Source organism: Camelus ferus, chromosome 2 (genome assembly GCF_009834535.1).
Source record: "Camelus ferus isolate YT-003-E chromosome 2, BCGSAC_Cfer_1.0, whole genome shotgun sequence".
Classification (NCBI taxonomy): domain Eukaryota; kingdom Metazoa; phylum Chordata; class Mammalia; order Artiodactyla; family Camelidae; genus Camelus; species Camelus ferus.
In genome coordinates this window covers 38,212,497-38,228,042 of record NC_045697.1, presented here as the reverse complement: position 1 = coordinate 38,228,042, position 15,546 = coordinate 38,212,497, and the positions used below count along the sequence as shown (strand labels likewise).

General features: G+C 40.3%; 1 long non-coding RNA gene across 1 annotated transcript in view; it reads left to right on the top strand.

Moving 5' to 3' along the window:
- Window positions 1-15,546, top strand: part of LOC116669053 — a 78,819-nt gene that overhangs the window by 19,436 nt on the left and 43,837 nt on the right. The gene's annotated exons all lie outside the window — the stretch shown is intronic.

Below are 15,546 nucleotides of genomic sequence, written 5' to 3'. Positions count from 1 at the left end.
TACAAGGTTTACATGACACAGGAACCCTCATAATGACATAAAGACTCAAAGAAGTGGCAAAATCTAAATACTTTTATACCAGGTTAAACAAAGAGAGGCAATAGTGGGAAAGTAACTAAAACATACGGGTTGAAGGAAGATGAGTTATTTTAACAAGATCTGTTTGTACAGAATTCTCTCGGCTTTAGCCAAGGGAGGGCATCTTTCTCAAGAGTTTTCAGTGTCCTATTTTTAGGAAGAAAAGGGGAGATTAGAATGCCCTTCTTGCATATGCTCTTTTTAAGGTATCTTAAGTTTTAAATAATTCTTATGCCAAAGTGGCATATTTTGGGGTGGTGTCTTCTATCACCCATCACTGACCATAAGGATTTTTCCAGAGTAAATTAGATAATGCACGTAAAACTATTAGATCAGTGCCCGGCAGAACAACTCTCAGTAAATGGTAGTTGTTATTTTTGTCACTAATTATAATAAAAACAAATAATCTTGTGCTGTTGAGAGATACATGCCCATCAAATTAACTTAAAAATGTGCTTATTAATACTGCCTTGTTCATGAAAATGACTGGCTGGTCTGTTGCTAGGTTCATAATTTGAAGTTAAAATGCTTATTCACAGGGATATGCTGTGATGCTGTTAAAGTTCTTGATGAGGCAGGAGTTGTGGGTGGTTCCATCGGTTGGCAATTGAAGTGCACTTTGTTTCACAAGCCTGTGTCAAGTGGAAAGCAGAGTTTTTCATTTTCATTATTTTTGGAAAGTGATTTACAGGTGTTTAACAGTCCTTAGAGAAGGCTCAGGGGTACTATAATTCCCATATTATTTAAAAAATATTTCTCAGATAAATCTCATGAGACATCACCTTAGTTCCAGGGTGTTGGTAATCCAATAGTTCTAAGTTTTGGGTTTTTTTTTTTTAATAACTCAAGACAAATAACTTTCTGAAGCTATTTAGGCCATGTGTTCCTAGTCTGCCTATGAATCTTGATGTGCCAGGTTCTCGAGCAATTGCCTACTTGATCCCTTGGGAGATCTGAAGTGAAAGCATTGATTAGGCTCTTTTGGGCTGAGAGCCCTGTTCAGCTTTGCTGGCAGAAAAGTCTTCATTTTTTTTCATTAGAGAAATTAGTGGCAGTAGAATCTTGCTTAGAGGCATTTGTTACTATTAGCCTGGTCATGAGCACTGTCTGCTGTCTACTCACAAATTCTGTTGGTAAGCTGTTCCGGAAGCAAGGGAATGTGCTTGAAATCTGTGTTTGTTTAGAATTTTTAAAATGGATATCTTTGTCAGTACAAGCTGCTAAAATTTTCTGTATACCTGCTAGGAGAAATCATTCTGTGATAGATGCTGTTTGAATTCAGAGTGGAATGTACTGTAATCTGATTTGAAGATGTCAGGAAATTTCGTGAACATTCTAGTATTGATGAATATCAGTTTAATAGACACACGCTGTGTACTTCTTTACTGAGCCCATGCTGTGGGAACTTGATGGGCTGTAACAGTTATGGCCATAGTAAGTGCTGTGCACTCAAATGTCCTATGAAAAAGCATCAGAAATACAGGATGTGGTTTTCTTTTTAAATATTATATTTGATTTATTATTTATGGGCTAAAAAAGAAAGGTGAGCTCCATTAACCCAGTGACCTTTATTTTTTCCCAAGTGGGATAATTGCATTCTAATGGAAATATAGGAACAGTAGGTATTGTAAATACAAACTCCCTGCACAAGTGGGGCTGCTTGCTTCAGCCTCTGAAAGCATCCAGTGGGTTTCAGCATCAATTTATAAGCAGCTCAGATTCTTTACTAAACAAAATGGAAAAATGCTGCCAATGTGTTAGCATCAGGAAAATCTAATACTGTTTCTAGTGTTAATCCTGTAAATATATTTAAGTGTATTATGTTCTCTTTAAAGTAATAATTATCAGTTTCATTGAAGACTGAAATTACAGCCTTACAGTAAGTGTCACTGTGGCATATCTCACATATGGCAGTGGTGTGTTATTTGGGAGTGCTATGCACATCTTGTGTGAAAACCACAAATTTAAGGCTCCTATTCTGGCCACTCCTCACAGACCTTCTGTAATTTTTGACCTGATCACAACTTCTGAATCTTAAGAGACTTCATTTTGAGGACTTCTGGAATCCAGACAGGAGAAGGACGCAGTCTCAGTTCTGCTTTTAGGTCCTTCTTATTCTGGAGTCACAGAGAGATGCCCAGGGGAGGCTGTCACTGGTTCTCAAATGCTAGTTCATACATCATTGATATTCTCTGACTGTCCCTAGCCTCTCAGAGAGCAAACGAGAAAGATATGGACAGTGTACATTTTTCGCAAAGTTGAATTTATTCAAGTTTTAAAAACAAGGTTCTCTGTATTTTTAGATGATACCCTCCCCCTTCTTTCCTTCCTTCCTTCCTTTCCTGCTTAAGAATCATTTATTTCATGACATGATGTTGATGGTCCTTGGTGGTTGTTGTTTTAATGTCCTTCCTTGGCACACAAATAGAACAGAGGTTGCCAGCTGTACATCACATTCTCCCACCACCAAAATAAAAAAAAAAATTAACCAATCTGAGAGTTCACCAAATCTAGAAACTAGTGTACTTTGTTAAACTGTTTTGTCTTATATGAGGGCTCAGATCTCAGTGTTGGGAAATGCTTCCTCTCAACTACTGGTTTGCTATTACTGTTTTATATCACCTATCAAAACAGTGTTGCTTAGTCTTTAAGAGCCTGAGCTGTGAACTCAGGCAGTTAGGGTTCACATTTCAGGGCTGCCTCCGTGAGCCCTGGGCCACTTATTTAATCTCTTAGAGCCTCAGTTTCTCATCTGTGTAAATAGTGACTATAAACTATTAATTCATAGAGGGGTTATGACCATTAATACATATAAAATGTGTAGAACTGTGGCTGGCATAGAAGATATATATTGGCATATATGAATTTTGCAACTAATTGCATTTTCCTTCTTTGTTTTGGTAACAGAATATTTATAGCCAGATTTGCCCCTATTAAGCCCAAGACTGGGACATGATTGGGTGAAATAAATGGCTGGCCTTGCTTTTTCAGTATCTGTATTCTCTCTCCCCTCTGATTCCTCTGATTCCTTTGATTATATGCATCTTATTTCTTTTGGGGGGGGGAAGTAATTAGGTTTATCTATTTTTTAATTTTTTAATTATTATTTTTAATGAAGGTACTGGGGATTGAGCCTAGGACCTCGTGCATGCTAAACACGTACTCTACCACTGAGCTACACCCTCCTCCCCAATTATGTGCATTTTAAAAACATCCCACCAATATTGGGGATTGGGGTAAGATATAAATAAATTAAATAATTAACTTTAAAAGTCCCATTTCCTGCATTAAGCCTTCACACGCCTCTTCAGGCTGGAGTGACTTTACCGTTCTCTGATTTCAGAGCTGCTTTGATTATACAACTCACTTGGCCGTGCATGGACTCTTAGAATATTAGAACAGGAAATGTAAGTGAGTTGGCTGTGGCCATGAGGTTCTGTGGGACCCCAGGGAGCCACTGCCCAGGAAGAGGCTGTTGATAGAGCCAAGCCCAAGTGGGAGAAGATCAGAGGAACGAACACAGCTGTATCTCACAGTGTCAAACACTACTATTTGCTGGACATCTTTTTTAAAAACTGGATTTGTGCTAAGTCTATTACTTACAGTAATATTTAATTCATTTAATTCTCGCAATAATTCTATTACCTACTATTCTTAGTCCCTTTCACAGATTAAGGAAAAAAGCTAAATATCTTTAAAATTTTTTTCCAGAGCCCAAGACTAATAAGCTGTTGGACTTCCTAGCCTCATACTCAGAGTCCCTGCCTCTAAACCTCCCACTCCCAACCACTGTGGTATGTCCATTAAGTTATTTCCAGGCAGTGATACATAAAGTTCCAAAAGATTGCCCTGGAAGGCTTAGAGAGAAAGTTGTGAAACTTCCCAATTTCCAGGATAATTAAAAAGGCCTTTTTGTGTCTTGTCTTATATTTAAGTCTGTAAGCCATTTTGAGTTTATTTTTGTGTATGTTATGAGGGAGTGTTCTAACTTCATTGATTTACATGTAGCTGCCCAGTTTTCCCAACACCATTTGCTGAAGAGACTATATTCCATTTTGTGTTCTTGCCTCCAAGACAGAAACAGACTCACCGACATAGAACACAGACTTGTGGTTGCTGGGGGGGAAGGGTGGGAAGGAATAAACTGGGAGTTTGAGATTTGCAGATACTGACTAGTATATATAAAATAGATAAACAAGTTTGTACTGTATAGCACAGGGAAATATATTCAATATCTTGTAGCTTATGGTGGGAAAGAATATGAAAATGAATATACGTATGTTCATGTATGACTGAAGCATTGTGCTGTACACCAGAAATTGACACAACATTGTAAACTGACTATACCTCAGTTTAAAAAAAAAAAAGGGAAAATCTTCTAGCAGCCAAAAAAAACAAAAGGCTTTCTTGTTCATTTGTGCCAAGATTTACTGTATAGCGGTCCATCCCGAAATATGCCAGAACATTTGTACAAACCTAGCTTTGTGGCCTGAGTCGCCGTCTTAACCACAGACTTGTACACTCTGTGCTTACTGTCTGGTTGAATCGTGGACAGAAATGTTTACTTACTATTGTATACACTTCCAATTTTCTGTAATTGAAGGTGGCACGGGTCCTGAGAAGTAAGCAGTTGGCATTCCTATGCTGCCTGGTAGCCAAGCTCCTCTCCGGAGCAGTGCAAGTTCATCTCAGGACATAAGCAAGTCCTAGAAGTCAGTGATTGCCCTGTATTTGGGAAAAGAGTTTCATGTGTGTGTATCTAGTGCTGTGGTGGGTTCTCTGCTCTAGACAGGCAGTGGAGTGGTCACAGCAGTGTGGCCTTTTGGGGAAAACAAACACTGTGCTAGAGACTGAGTAGCCATAGGAAACTTGGAAGCCCTTGCTTTGTATTTTGAACATGTGCATTATAGGTTGTCCCTAAAATCAGCAGTGCCTCGTGTGGTTGCCTAAGAAAGTTGCAGTGGATGTTACAATCGCACGATTTTTTTTAAAACTAGTTTTGTTTTGTTTCTTTGTTGTTTGCTCAGAAATTCAGTACATCAGAGCCATTTCAGGTTTTATTGGATTTGGAGTCAGCCGAGGTCCAGATTTTGTAAAGGCTTGTCCCCAACAATCTTAGGAAATTGAGTGATTTTTGGGATGTATTTTACTCAGTTATTCACAGTACACTTATAGTTTCTAGTCTTGCCGTTACTTCTAATTCAGAAGGAACAACTCATTTAATATAAGCAACTTATTCAGAAGAAGTCTGAAAGCACTGTAGTGTGGTGGACAGTTTTGCAGTCAGAGAGTGCAGAGTTCTAATCCTGGCTCTGCCACTCACTTGCTGTGTGATTTAGCCTCTCTGAGCCTCAGAGGGCTCTTTTGGAATTGGGGATGATAAGGCCTGTCATGCAGAATGGGTGCAAAATGAACTTAAGAAAGCAACTCAAGGTAGTTATTGAGCTCTTACTGTGTGTCAGGTGTTGTCGAATGAATACCATGATGAACTTGAACTTGCCCTCAAGGAGCTTGTGTTCAAAAGGGAGGGCCAACCTAACAAGTGATTACAATAAAATAATATGCAGGCCAAGATACGGCGAAGCATGAGGGGCCTCTGGTGCTCAGGGACAGTAAGTAATTCAGTTTAGGTCAGTGGTTCTCTGCCTTGACTGTTAATTAGGATCCCCTGGGGAGTTAAAAAAAATACCAGTAGCCTGATATTGACCAGTTAAATCAGGATTTTGAGGGATATAGTTTGGGGACCAGTAATTTTTCAGTCCTCCAAGTGATTCTCATATGGAGTCAGGTTTGAGAAACACTGGTTTAGGCTATGATCTAAGAGGTTATCAGACAAAGCTGAACTCTTGAGACTGAAGCCTGCAGGATGGTCCAGAGGTGGCCAAATGTAGAAAGGAGGGAACCATATGCAGAACAAGAATTCTGTGTGTGTGTGTCTGTGACTGTCTGTCTGTCTGTCTGTCTGTGTCTGTTTAGAGCTGCAGGGGCAATGTAAACGATTTTGTCTGGGTTGAGAGGAGCCAGAGAAGAGTAGGGCAGGAAAGTTAAACTGGGGCTGGAACACAAGGGTCTTGAATTACATTCTAAAGAAATGCCTTGTGTAAAGGGATTTGTGCTGGTTTGTGGCAGGTCATCAGTAAATGACAATGATGGCTATTAACTTTGTGGACTTAAAAAAAAAAAACCTACAACCTAAAAGTTGAGAGTTATGTTTTACTTGGCAGACTTATTGAGGACTTCAAGCCTGAGATGTAGCCTCTCGGATCACTCTGAGAGACTGCTCCGAAGAGGTAGGGGAGGAACCAGGATATGTAGGAGTTTTTGCAACAAAGAGCAGATAGTTAAAACATCAAAAGATTACTGTTAATTAAAGGAAACCAGGTATCTCAAGGAATTTAGCATTTTTCTATATGTGGGAAGATGCACAAGTCTGGGCTCTTTGAAACAATTCCTTTGATATGTACCTTAGCTACCTAGGGCCAGTCTCCTGTGCTTCCCATCCTGAGTCCCCTCCAGTTGCACCACTGGGGGTGGCTCCAGAGGCTGAGGCCTTGCTTGTCTCCATTCTAAGTTCCCTCCAGCTCACCATCGGGGGCGGCAGTAGTGGCTGATGGGTGATGGCCACAGTGTCCTTTGTTAACTGATATGGCAGGTGGCGTTCTTAGTCCATCAGTTCTCAGAATCATTTCCATGTAGGGTGGGAGGGGCATTCTATGTCTGCTCAACTAACTTAATGGAATATACCAGCTGTGTGAGTGGGAAAAATAGGTTGTGGCATCTGGGTGGTGAGATATACTTAACAAAAAACTTATTTTAACTATTTCTAGTTGAACAGCTCAGTGGCATTAAGTACATTCATACTGTTGTGCAATCATCACCACCATCCATCTCCAGAACTTGTTCATCATCCCCAAGTGAAACTCTGTACCCATTAAACAAGAACTCTCCATTCCTCCTTGCCCTGGCCCCCTATTCTGCTTTTTGTCTCTGTATTTTGATTATTCTAGGTACCTTATGTAAGTGGACTCATACAATATTAGTTCTTTTGTGTCTGGCTTACTTCACTTAGTACAGTGTCCTTACTAGATTTTAATAGGTCTTTTTCTTGGACCTTAAAACTTTTTAACAGTGGAGGAATAACTTTGATGTTAGGGAGCTCATGATGCTTCAATGTAGCATCATGTGACAAAGCAGTATCTACAATGTGTGCAAAAGTCCCGCTGGAGTCTCTGTGACAAACATATGAGGGTCCTGGATTATGTGCTACAGTTTATCTCTGTTTCCTCACATGACTTGCGGAAAACATAAGGGTAGCTGTTTATCCACCTTTTCATGGGTTGTTGTTCTCTATTTTTCTATCCATCATATTTTTTGTTGTAACTCGTCACTGTAGACTGTATATACCCGAGGTGAGTAATAGACAAATACAGTGGACTTTTAGATGTCTCTTTTCTTCCCGCTGGATAGTATGTATAAATAGGAAGTGATTTTTAAACAATCTCAGTTTGTGTTTATATTAAAGCAGGAACAAATTGCTTCTTCACAGCCTGTGTTATAATAAACAGTCCAATTACATGACTGATCTATTTTCATAATTTTCTGCCCTCCAAAAATCTTTATGAATAGCTGCTCAAAAGGACAGAAAGCACTTGGCATAATAGTCATATGAAAAGTCATCACACCTCACCAGCAGCTTACTCTTCTGGAAAGAACCTGAATTCTTTCTTTTTTTCCTCTTATCTTAATTTTTCCTTTCTTAAAATTTTATTTATTCAAAAAATATTTCTCAAGTTCCTAGTATATGTCAGGCACTGCATTAGGGCCCATAATAAAATAGGTAGGGTGTCTATCCTTGTATGGTCTAATGGGTTTGTTATCATTTATTGATTTATATAGTTGATTTCTGATTCACAGTCATCTAGTGCTAAATACACAGAATATTAAGTGGATCATGTGTTCTTACATGTTTCTTTTTTTGTAACATGAGAGGGTAGAGCCACTTAAGGGGCTCTAGCTAAATGGCTGCCAAGATGTCCCACCAGATGGTGAAATTCCTGCCACCTGGGTCTGATGTTAGATTTGTGGTTTCACAAGTTTATAGGCCAGTGCCTGGTGAAGTACCTCCCAATACAAGAGGAGAAGACAGACTCATGTTGGCTTATGGGAGAACCGTGTAAATCCAAATGTTGATTTATTAATTTTGATGAGGAATATTCCCTTTCCAGTCACAAAATATTCATTTTTATCATTCAATGAATTCTTCCTGTGTCAGGGTAACTGAGAGGCTGAATTCATGATCAAAGGGATACTTAGTGAAGACAAAATTGAAGTAAAGGTCTGTAGGTGGTCTTGAGGGATCTTTTATCCACACTAAGGGGATGCCGAGTATAAATCCATACCTTGTCCCTGAGAGCACCTGGGGAGGGAACCAGCTGTATCCTCTGAGCCTGTGTCTGGCCGGTGATGGGTACTTTCTGCTCTTTCTTTTCTAAGCCCTTGTTCCTTGTGTTTCTAGGCTGATTACTGTTCTGAGTGACACATTCCCTCATCACATACGCTCACATCATCAAGACTGAGTTACAGTCAGATCATGCTCTTAATTTAGCCATTCTATCTCTTTAAAGTGATTTTGCTTATCTCTGATCTCATCCATGATGGGTTATGATTGCTGGGCAAACTCTTTAGAGTTCTAGGACTCTTCTTGTACCTGTATCTAATAAAATTGTTCTCTTCGCCTCCACCCATCACTGCATTCAAACAAGTGCTGTGTTTCTTTAGAACAGAAACATTATCCTTACATAATCCATGAGGGTTTTTGTTGTTGTTGTTAGGCCTTTCCATTCCTTTATCTATATAATCCATTTCTACTGTATTTGCCTACCAACTACATTTTTTTGGTGTGTGAAACATAGTGTAATTTAATATATATATTTTTAACTGAAGTATAATCAAGTCACAGTGTTTGTTAATTTCTGGTGTTCAGCATAGTGATTCAGATATACACATATATTCCTGTTCATATTCTTTTTCACTATAGGCCATTATTTCAAGGAAGTGCTTTGAGCTGAATTTAGACCCAAGCTTTCAGAGAAAGAAAATTTGGTTCTTAATCATGACCTAGACCCCAAGAATTCAGTGTGCAAATATAAATAACACCCACTTTTACCCTTCCAGCACTCTCTCAGTGTCCCACTTTGCCCTGAGATTGGGTCTGTTTCCCTGCTTCTGTATGCCCGTTACCCTCTTTTTCCCCTGGGCCCTTTCTAGACAGCAGTGTCTTGACTGGGCCTACCTGAGTTATAACCGTCTTGGATTTATGTGCCTTTTTTATGAGTCTTTAAAAGATAAGCAGCTGCCTGCTTTATCTGTACTAAGTCTGGGCCTTTGCCCAGATGTCTTTATGTTTTCAAAATAATGCCTACTTAAGCTTCATACTTTTATATTATATTCCTGATAATTTCAATATTATCTTTTCATAGCTTCATGGATCTGAATTTCTTTTGGTCATGGACTTCTAACAGTGACTTCACGCCCCTGGTCTTCCATTTGCCATCTGTTGGTAAATGAAAACTGTAGAGTTTAATACTTTATGCTTCCTGCCTGGAAATCTAACGCATTGATATCATCTTTGTCATCAGTTTTGATATTGCTTACTTCAGGAAAATTACTATGCTGGCTTGTGGCATTTTCACTTCCCTAATTTTAGGACTTTTGGGTGTGATATGTTTTTAAGAAACATCCAGTATATTAATAATAGACAAGAGATAGTGTCACACAAGCACATGGGACCTTGATGATTGAGGTCCCTGGGGATTCAGAAGAGCAAATTATAGAGTACATTTTATGTCTTGGACAGGGAGCAGATACTATAATGAATTTTTAAGTTAGCAATTTGTTTAGTCTCCTGAGGCCCTGGCAGCTTGCTGAGGTTACAGGGGTAAAAAGCACCTGCAGAGAGGAATTTCTCAGTCAGAATCAACATTTAAAGTAGTGGTGTGTTAATGCTTAAAAAGAAATCCTGCAGGCATTTTTTATAACTTCTAGCCTTTACAGCTGGATCTAACAAATGATGCTCCAAGAGGGTGAGCCAGCTTGCCATTTTCCAGGCTCTAGTTTCCATTATTTATGTCTTTTCTAGTAGAGCCTATGGCACATTCTTAAATTAAAAACTTAGCTTTGCTAAAAGTACAGCCCAGTACCTGAATGGAGGCCTCTGGAAAATGCCACTGGGCCGCCATCTTTTTTTTTTTTTTTAAACCCTTCTGTTCTTATTTAAGTATAGTCAGCCATTTAACTTAAAATCAAGTACACTTTCAAAAAGGCTGAGTTCATGGGGCTGTTCTTTGAAAAATGAATCCTTATGTCGTTAGTGCTTGATTAGGTGTTCAAAGAGGAGTTTTCATCACAGTGTCAAGTGGAGATGTGTCATAAAAATTTCGATGAGAACTCAAAAGAAAATTGAAGATTCCGTGAGTTTTTATGATATTAGCACAAAGGAATTTGAGTTTAAAAGAGAAACCAGGTGCTTTGGTGTCTTCAACAATAGGCTAAAGAAGTTCTGAACTAAATTCCAACGTAGTCCTATGGACCATAGTTTTCTGAGGGACCAAAAACAGGGAAATAAGGAATATACGATCGACTTCCCTCCCCTTCCCCAAAAGAGAGGAAGATATGGACCTTGGTGCTTGGACAGGCTAACTCCTGATACCTTGTTTGACACTGCACGTGTGAGTCCCCTACAGGCCTCGAGTGCAGATGTAGTCCTGTTAACGTTGTTGCCTAGATCACGGTAAGTCTTGGCCACCATTTTATCCTCTCCTTAAATGTCCCTCCTGTGTCAGACATCCCCAAGGTGGTATCTGCTTGTGTTCAAAAACTTACCCACTCAAATTCTTCTACTCTTGCCTTCTCACTAAGCTCTTCCTGCTGCCCTGGGAACATCTCGGCACAGTACCAATGGTCTTCCAGTCTGTAATGGGACAGAATGGGCTTCTTCTCCATGCCCTTCAGTTTCATGGTTGTGATTCAGACCAGATCCTTGGATGGTGAAGGGGAGAACTCCATCCTATTCTATCCATCTCCTTGTCTTTCCTCCTCTGGGCACCCCTGCTCACCCGGAAAAGAACTGCTTCTTCTTCAATCAAAAAATGATCCCCTTTGATTACCAACTCATGCTGATAGATTTCTACAGGGATCACTGGGTCACCAATTCTGCAAACTGCAATCTGTCTGGATACAGGACACCCTGCTATATATGCAGTTTTCCTTGAAAAACAGGAAGTGAAGGAGCTATGCAAGTACACTGGTCAGTGCAATAGTGAATTTCCAGACAAGCTTAAAGGACAAACCAGACTCATCCAAGGAATGCTAATACCTTTTGATTGATCTTTAAGATTCTCTGCTGGCTGTGATAAATATAACCTTATTTATTTATCCCTCATTTCTCTGTGTTACAACTGAACACTGTAAAAAAGATATAAAGACCACAGAAACTTCAAAATGAAACATTCAGTATTTCTACCCTCAAAAAATAAACCCTAACAATTATCTATCATACATAGATTAAAAATTATCTATCATACATCTCTTTTTTATGTGTGCACTTTTCCTTTCTCTCTTTCCCTCTCTCCACACACATACATTCTGTATGTTGTGTAATATATCTTCCTTTTCCCCTCTTTGTGGTATACAGAAATGTACCTCACTTGTAATAGGTATATTGTGTGGTATATTATGTAGAATATTATAATTTTATCAACTAGCCATCCATTCATGGACATTTGAGTTATGAAATACTGTATTTAGAAACTAAGCAATATATCACAATATTATCTGTCATAAATAACAATTGAATGTCAGCCAATGACACAATGCATTTTTCAGCAGAATCAAGTCTGAGTACTTTCTGGTGCTTCTAATAAATATTCACAGCAGGAAAGGACTCTAAAGAAGGATCTTGTTTATGCTTATTCCACCTAAGTAAATCATTTGTGTGTTTTAATTCTAGATTCACCAAGTCATTAGCATTCAAATGTAGTTGAGAGCATAAGTTCATTTCAAAAGCATGCTTGGGATTTTGCAGTTTTACAATTTATAGCAAGAACCAGACCGACTCAATACTTTTCTAATAAATAATATCTTTAATCACTGTCCTACTTAAGCAGGTAAATGATTATTCTTTATTGTACAGTGGACCCAGAACTGTGATGGATTAAGTTTCTAATTCTTTCTCCCTGCTCTGTTGTGCCTGCACTGCCAGTCCCTCCCTGTCTACAGACAGATGAAGGAGTACCTCACATCCTGGCTTCCTTCACTGCCATGGTCAGCAGGAGATGACTATTGCCCAGAGGCCCTATCCAGGTCAGCTTGACCTGGATACCCAGCCTCCCCAAGGACTCATAGAACGAATCCCATCATCCCTCACATTCCACCAGAAGGCCACGCCTCTCCAGGGCATCCGAATTGTCTGTGCCCTCTGCTGCCATCTGCCGTCTCTGCCCATCTGACCCAACTTGCTACTTTTCTCCAACCTCCCAAAACTCTTCCCCATGCCATTTGGAATTGATGAGCTATCAGGGCAAACTATTCTAGATCCCCAGCCACTACTCTGAAAGCCCTCACCACCTGCTCAACCTAATTGAAACCTGGGTGCTTCCTGCAGACATCAGCTCCCCTGCAGCCCTCTCCAGCTTAGTATTGATGTTCCATTTTTGCTATGATGTTATTGTTAGTAGTAATATTCACAGTGCAAGTTCCACAGGCCCTGGAGCTTGGGGTGAGTGTCCCCTTAGTACCCTATTGTGGCTTCCAGATCATATCTCTTTCATCCTTTAAACACCCAACTCCTTAGAATTTTGTGCTTTTAGACTTTACCACCCATCTCTGTTGCTACGGCCCCTAGGTCCCATTCACTGCTGACCAGACTGCTTCACTATCTTCCTATCACTAGTTGCTGGCTTTGTTCTTGGAGATTTGCATCCAGTACCTTGCTTGCTTCTTTGATCCTGGATTGGTTCTCTCCACCTGCACCACCACTCCTACAGTCGGAAGTTTGACTTTCTGTTACCAGTGACAGGACTACCTCTCGGATCTTTACTGCAAATATACTTCTCTTGACCAGTATCTTCTATGCTTCTAGCTTGCCTATTCTAGACCTTCTGAGACAGGAAGGAAGGGGACAGGGCACAGCCATTCAAGGAATGACACAGCAATTAACACCAAGGTGGCAGAAAATTCAACTCCCAACAGACCTTGAGGCCCAAAATGGTAGGAGATTTGACTTCCAGTAGACTTTAAGCTTCATTATATGCTCACTTTAATATATTAACATGGTACATGGCACTCCCACAGGTGCCATGACAGTTCCAAGGCTAACCATCAAAGGTCAAAAAGTGGGCAGTGGCCCAATTCCTGGGAATCCCTGCTCCTTCCCCAAAGTAGCTGAAATAATCCTCCCACTTGTTAGCATATGAAGTTACTGAGCCCATAAAAGCTAACAACCCCCACTCCTCATGGCTGCTCTCCCTTCTGAGTGAGACGGCCCACACTATCTATGTAGTGTGTAACTACTTTTACTTTAAACTAAGCAATCCCCATACCTTGTGGCCCTTCTCTTGCCTTCTGAGACTGCCTGCACTGTCTATGAAGTATGTATCTCTCTAAATAAATTTAACTTTACTCAACTATGCCTCACTCTTAAATTCTTTCCTGTGCAAAGCCAAGGACCCATACTTGGCAGGGCACATCCCAGGGTCTCAACTGAGACCTGGGACACGGCCATCTTCTCACCCCGCATTTTCCTGTATCACTTCCACTCCAGCAGGTCATTTGGACCTTTAATCCATTGACCTCTTTCTTTTCTTCTTTTCCTGTCATTCTTCCTGCTTTTATTGTTGGTTCTTTTCATATCCAGTCTAGATTCTTTGTTCTGCAAATATCCTCACCCTCTCCCATCTCCCTCCTTCTCCTAAACCTGCAACTAAATAAATCATGTGGAGAAAAACACTCAAGCGTGTTAACCAGTCTCTTTAAATTCTGCACTATAATTCCACTTTATTTCCTTGATATATTAGCATTCCTTTTGCCTAAAGTGGCTTGTTCCCTTATTTTCCTGTCTCTTAAATTCTTCTCCCCACTTGCATTGATCTGATGATCTTGCCTTTAATACTGGTTAATAAGACAAATAATAAAGCAGGAACCCCCTCATCATTCTGTCATGATTCCATCAAACAACTTTTATCTGTAACCAGAGTCTCCATTTTACTCCTGTTTCTGTGAATGAAGCTTTCCTGAGTGTATTTTTTATTACAAATTTTTTATTGAAATACAGTTGGCTTGCAATATTATATTAGTTTCAGGTGTACAACATAGTGATTCAATATTTTTATACATTACACAATGATCACTGTAAGTCCTAGTTACCATCTGTCGCCATACAAGGTTATTATAGTATTATTGACTATATTCCCTATGCTGTACATTTCTGAAAATATTGGACACCAGCCCCTCCTCTTGTGCCCTGGTCCTGTCAACTGAAAAGAAAAATGCACAGTGTGAGAGCTGTGAGTTTCAGTTTTATTTGGGAACTTTCTGAGGATTATAGCCCAGAAGACAGCCTCTCAGATAGCTCTGAAGAACTGCTTCAAAGAGGTAGAGGAGGAGCCAAGATACATATGCATTTTTCTGGCTGGGAAATACTGGTAGTCAAGCATACATCTTGGTAAAAGGTTACTGCTAGTCAAGGTTACAATAGCAAGCTTGGTGAAAGGTTACTGGTAGTTAATGAATTTAGTACTTTCCTATGTATGGGAGAAAGAAGAATCTGAGGTCATTGAAATTCTCCCTTAGGTATGCAGTTTAACTCTCCAGGGGCCTCTATATCCAAGACGCAGAATGCTGCTTCCTAAATTCCTCTCAGGGGGTCCCCTCGACTGCAGTGGCTCATGACTTGATCCTTGTAGAACTGGAATGGCGGGCACCAGCTTTGCTCATGGTGCCATCCTCTCTCAGTCTCAGGGACGGGCTCCAGTGGTAGGTTTGCCTTAGTGGCTTGGTACACGGGCTCTGGGAGTCAGACGGCTTAAGCGTGAATCTCGTCTGTGCCATCTCCTAGGTGTATGAGCTTCGGAAAGTCATGTAATTGCTCTGTGCCTCTGTTGCCCCATCTGTAAAATGCAGTGGTATCTACTTTGCCAAGTTCTTGTGCAGATTAAAGGAGTAAATTTAGTGCAGTGCTGAGGACAGGGCGGGGCTCCCAGTGAAGGCTGTGTCTGCGTTAGCTGCTCCTCACCCGGGCAGCTCCTCCCTCCAGCACACAGACATGCTCTAGTGATTTCATCTTGAACAAACCGACCCTTCCCTTCTCTTCACATTTCCCCAGCACTTCAGCTACCGCTTTGTTTCTCAGCTCCTCCAAACAACAAAGGGTTCCCTTTAGTCCAAGCTTCTCTTGCCTGGATTGCTGCAGGA